Source organism: Chrysoperla carnea, chromosome 2, assembly GCF_905475395.1.
Source record: "Chrysoperla carnea chromosome 2, inChrCarn1.1, whole genome shotgun sequence".
NCBI lineage: Eukaryota > Metazoa > Arthropoda > Insecta > Neuroptera > Chrysopidae > Chrysoperla > Chrysoperla carnea.
In genome coordinates, this window is record NC_058338.1 from 30,012,687 (window position 1) to 30,019,186 (window position 6,500).

A 6,500-nucleotide genomic window follows, 5' to 3' on the forward strand; every position below is an offset into this window, starting at 1 on the left:
TTTAGTGCCATTCACAATCATACAACTTAGACGTACATAGGGAGGTAGCAGTTAGAGCATTGAAGCAAATTTTATCAGTGTAAACATGACCACAAAATAGAAACTTAAATCAAAATGGATGCTTTGATAATTTCTGTTTTAAAATGAATGTTTTAAAACTATAAGTTTGGATATCTTAACGTCAGCTGATACCTATATCGAAACAAAATACGACATTTTTTAAAACTGGATTCATTCTCAATTTAATGAAATATAAAATATTTTCAAAAATTTATATAATACAAAAATGTATCGATAGAAGGTATATAAACAAAATTATAGCCTGTTTTGTCCATGAATTATGTAAAAACTACCGGGAAGGTAATTTTAATGGTATCGAGATGTGGTTTTTTTATTTTATTTCGTCAAAATTTAACACGAGTGTCCATTCTGATTTTGTTAGTTCTATATTCTATGACAATACTAACGTTGTTGGAACGAATGTTTACCATTTTATGTTTATGGTAAGAACAAACAATCCACTGTTTAGAAACAAATTATTCAATAAAATAAATCACACACCACTGCAACCAATATTTTCTCAATTCCATTTTTGCATATAAAAATGTTGTTCATTGGGAACATTTATTAACTGTTTGTGTGAAGAATTTTTCAGTATTTTTAATTTCTTCATCCGAGCCGAATATTTTTTAGTCATTTTTTTTTGTGCAATAGGTGAGATTTTAATTTATATTTAATATGTAATTTATAATTAAAATTAACATACTAGTAAGATATATCGTATAAAATATGATTTGTTTTAATGTTATCACAATTTTTACCCACAATTCGTACCGTCAAAGTTCGACCATAAATATTCAATAGAATTGTTTAATTGCACTTTATAAGGGAACTCGTTAATCAAGCAATATACAGTTTGGCAACCACTATGTTAGCCATTTAAAATATATGAAGTAAGTAGATATGTATATACATGAACACACTCGGTGAGTCTCATCACTTGAAGTACACAGTACATTTCCTCTCTATTTTATACATAAGAACGTTCATAAAAACTCTTCTTACTTCATATATTTTAAATGACTAACGAGATGGTTGCCAAATTTTATACATATATTTTATGAATTCGATCGTCTCATAACAATTACTACACTGTGCCAGTTTTATTTTGGGGACACAAAAAGGCAAGCAGGGTTAAGTTTGGTATTTAGCCCTCTAAATTTTCTCACGCAAACTCTTACGACCCAATAGTGTTCGTTTTGACTTTTTCTCTGTGGAACCAGATTCCGTATATCAAAGAAATGAAATACTGAAGCATGTCCGTGACTTTTTGATTTAATTGATTTTATCATTTGGTATAGTAATGGTTAAAGGAAATAATTCGTGTATCAACTTCCTATTTTAGATTTAAAAAATGTTTTACTATCGATTTATGAAACGAACACTTTATTTTTTAAATGTTGGAACATAATTAATAGTTGAAGGTGGTCTTTCAAATTCGTGGAACATTTTCGAAAGAATTTATATTAAATTTCACCAACCATTACGCAGTTAGTGCGTCAACAAGAACATTTGTAATTTTTTAAGTCTCAATTTGAAAAAGTTATTAATCTTAGTAATAATTTTAAATCAAAAATAGATACAAATTGGTGTTTCAAATTGTGATAAGATTAGAATAAACCTATAAATTTTTTTCTAAGAATATTTTGTTCATTAATTTAATAAGAATTAATGGACATGAAATCACAGCGACGACGTAATATATAAATCAAAAATGTATATGAAACCTGAAAAAAATTTATTGTATTTAATGCCTAAAAACGCTTGTTAAATTTTTTTTATACAGAATGTTTAAGAGACGAGAAGAAGCGATCGTGTTTTATAATAAAATATTATCAGTTGTTGAATGAGCCCATAATGTGAATATTCAATTTAAATCAATATTGTGTTCAATAAAGTTCTTGGAAGTTTTTTTTTAGTTTCTTTTTAACGGATTCATTGCTTTCACTGTTTTCAAACAGCTTAAGTTTTCTTTGAATTTTTTGCACTTAAAATTGACTTTTATACATTAAATAATCTCATAAACATAACATAAGAAATATGTAAAAATAACTGGTATAATTTAGTAAATATTATTTTTGATGATATGTATTTAAATTTATGCCACATTCATTCTGAAATTTGTATATAATCCAATGGCTAAGAGATTCCTGTTTTATTCAAATAGCCTCGTTTTTAGTTCGAAAAAAGTTACGACGTGCGTGCGTACCATATTTAAAATTGTTGAAAATTTTTCAAAATACAAATCCTAGTCCAATTTTTACTCAATATTACTTTGAATTCTTGATTCGATCGGAGATATGTGATAAAATGAATAGCAAATATCTTCTATCTTAGTCCAACTTATTTATGTCAGTCCGAAAAAATAAACTCGGCGCTTACGTTTATGACGGTAAAAGGTCTAGTCACCTATCTACTTAAAGGTAGATAGGTGACTAGAGAAATGTCATCTATGAACACAATAGATAAGCTTATATAATCGAAAATCATTGAGGTTAACTGGAGTATGTATTATTTGTTTACATTATTTATAAATTAATATATTTGTTATTACCGAAGAAGTATAACTTATTACGCGCGTACATATGTACACACACGCTTTTTTCTACAACACATCTTGATTATTTATGAAACAAACTGAAAGTTGTGGGAAAAGGAGTTAGAAGAACGCCACATAGCATTCGAAAATTAAACTACTGTATAAGAATTACATAAAAGGATGAATGTAATATTAATATTTGAATTTTTTATCTATTATGTAGAGTGTTATATACTACATACACTATAATTCGTTTTAATTATGAATAAATTAAATTAAATTAAATTTTACAATTAAAGTATTAAATTTTACATTTACAGAGAAAATTTAAGTGCAAAAGGTTTAAATAAAAACTGTAATTAATTCAATCGATTTTTATTTAAAATAAAAAGTTACAAGTTTAAAAAAAATAATATATATACATCTTCCTATACTCAATTTTTGACAAAACATGTTGTGTATGTATATCATTAAAATGTAATTAATGAAATAGTTAATAGGACAACACGTTTTTTTAATGAATTCATTTGTCGAAGTTTACCAAATAAATATAAAAAAAAAACCACCATCACTTTTGAGTGTATATATTTTCGTATAAGTTGCCATATTATATGTTTGTACAATATTTGACATGTAATCAGCTTTTGTAAATATTATAAATATTGAATATAATGTCATTTTATTATGAAATATATTATAAGCAACTATAATGCTCGGTTTATTTTATTTATTCCTGATTATTTTGACTTCCAATAGATTATTAAAGCACAAGGGGGGAAGGATTATCTTTTATGGGTATAGAATTTGATGTAAACATCCTGAAAAGAGGCTATAAATAGTTAATTGAAAAGAAGACTTTTCAGGAAATATGAAAGATAAGAAAACTTTGGACTTTTCTTTTGGATGTCCGATAACTTTGGCCTGATAAATTTTTCTCTAAAAATCATAGTTTTCGAATTAATTACGATTTAATTAAAAAAATGTATGCAAAAACTTAAAAAATCAACATTGGTTTTTCCGAAATATACCTTTTTTTTGTGCAAATAAAAATTTTTATTATATAAGTACAAAGCTAAGAATTGCCATTACTGTCTCCAAAACTTCAAAAAATTTCACCTAATTTGATGAGAGTATAACCATTTTTATCGAATATGACAATGATAATTTAACAGCTACCCCGGAATTAAGCACATAAGTGATAGCTAGCGAAAAATTGACATAAAAGCTGAAAAGAATGGCCCAAAATTAGTGGGTTTCAAAAAAAATTTACTATAAGATCGGATCACATTTGCCTGTGCTATCAAAAAAATAGAAATTTTTAACTTTATGACGTCATCAAAATCCAAAAAATTTAATTTTGCTCTATCTCATACAAATTTTATCCAATTTTTATAATTCAAGTATGTAATTCTACTAAATTTGAGTCATAATTTTCAAATTTGTGATGAAAATTAACCTAGCTCTAATAGATTTCAAGAATATGGAGTCCAGGCCCCGGAATTAAACACATAAGTGATAGCTAGCGAAAAATTGACATAAAAGCTGAAAAAAATGGCCCAAAATTAGTGGGTTTCAAAAAAAATTACAATAAGATCGGATTACATTTGCCTGTGCTATCAAAAAAATAGAAATTTTTAACTTTATGACGTCATCAGAATCCAAAAAATTTAATTTTGCTCTATCACATGCAAATTTTATCCAATTTTGATAAATCAAGTATGTAATTCTATTAAATTTAGATCATTATTTTCAAATTTGTGATCAAAATTAACCTAGCTCTGTTAGATTTCAAGCAAATAGAGTCCAGGCTCCGGAATTAAGCACATAAGTGATAGCTAGCGAAAAATTGACATAAAAGCTGAAAAGAATGGCCCAAAATTAGTGGGTTTCAAAAAAAAGTACAATAAGATCGGATCAAATTTGCCTGTGCTATCAAAAAAATAGAAATTTTTAACTTTATGACGTCATCAGAATAAAAAAAATTTAATTTTGCTCTATCACATGCAAATTTTATCCAATTTTGATAAATCAAGTATCTAATTCCACTAAATTTGAGTCATAATTTTCAAATTTGTGTTCAAAATTAACCTAGCTCTAATAGATTTCAAGAATATGGAGTCCAGGCCCCGGAATTAAACACATAAGTGATAGCTAGCGGAAAATTGACATAAAAGCTGAAAAAAATGGCCCAAAATTAGTGGGTTTCAAAAAAAATTACAATAAGATCGGATCAAATTTGCCTGTGCTATCAAAAAAATAGAAATTTTTAACTTTATGACGTCATCAGAATCAAAAAAATTTAATTTTGCTCTATCACATGCAAATTTTATCCAATTTTGATAAATCAAGTATCTAATTCCACTAAATTTGAGTCATAATTTTCAAATTTGTGTTCAAAATTAACCTAGCTCTAATAGATTTCAAGAATATGGAGTCCAGGCCCCGGAATTAAACACATAAGTGATAGCTAGCGAAAAATTGACATAAAAGCTGAAAAAAATGGCCCAAAATTAGTGGGTTTCAAAAAAAATTACAATAAGATCGGATCAAATTTGCCTGTGCTATCAAAAAAATAGAAATTTTTAACTTTATGACGTCATCAGAATCCAAAAAATTTAATTTTGCTCTATCACATGCAAATTTTATCCAATTTTGATAAATCAAGTATGTAATTATACTAAATTTGGGGCATTATTTTCAAATTTGTGATCAAAATTAACGTAGATTTCAATAATATGAAGTCCTGATTCCGGAATTAAGCACATTAATGATAGCTAGCGAAAAATTGACATCACAGCTGAAATGAATGGTCCAAAATTAGTGGGTTTCAAAAAAAATTCCAATAAGATTGGATCAAATTTGCCTGTGTTATCAAAAAAATCAAATTTTTTAACTAATGACTATATGTAAATTAATGAGCGCCTTTTCCATTTTTGTTTTGCGTATAAAACATACGTTTTGTTATGCGCCTCAATTTCTTATGCGCCGGTGGCGGGTGCCTCCTTTGCCACGCCCTAGTAACAGACCTGGTGAATGGATTTTGATTTTTCTGGTTTTCCTTTTTTTACCCTGTGTATATGATATATTTATCAAGGTATACTAATTTTAATCCCAAGTTTGTACCGCTTAGCAAAAACAAAAGGAAATATCAAGCTGCAATTTTTATACCTTGCTTATGATGTAAAAAGTGAGTATGAGTTCGTAAATGAGCAACATAGGTCAATTGGGTCTTGAGTCCGTAGGACCCATCTTGTAAACCGTTAGACATAGAAGAAAAGTTTAAATAGAAAAATGGTCCTTATAAAAAAATAAATATCTTTTGTTTGAAACATTTTTTTGTAAAGGCCACTTCGTGGTCTTTATAATATATTCGTGGAGAGCGCACTGACACAACACTTTCTATATAGAGTATTTCAATAATTAACTCTGTCAATTGTTTGTTTTCATTTGTTTTTTTAACACCTATCCTATGAAAATGATGCTACTTCTAGTATAGTATCTTCCATTTACAGCTACAATCGTTTCTTAAGGCTACTAGTAAAAATACCTCTGTTAACTTGGCTTCATTGATACCTACACGGGATGCTACTTTAGAACATTTAAAAAGAGTGTATTTACAAGAAAGTGCAGTTGCTGAGTTGAGTGTATTCACAAGTACAACTTAGAATTGAATTAAAAAATTTATTTTGTTATATTATGAACTAAAACTAACATTTTCCGACTGATTTTTGTCTAAGCTATCTCAATAATATATTTTTTCTCAATAAGAACAAAATACCCTATTGTGTCATTCAACATTGTCTCTATACACAGCAAAATTGACTTATTGAAATTTTGGAAAGTTGATGGTCCAATTTTCAATACCGAAGGCATTCTTAAAAATTCGAAATGTCCGTAAAGT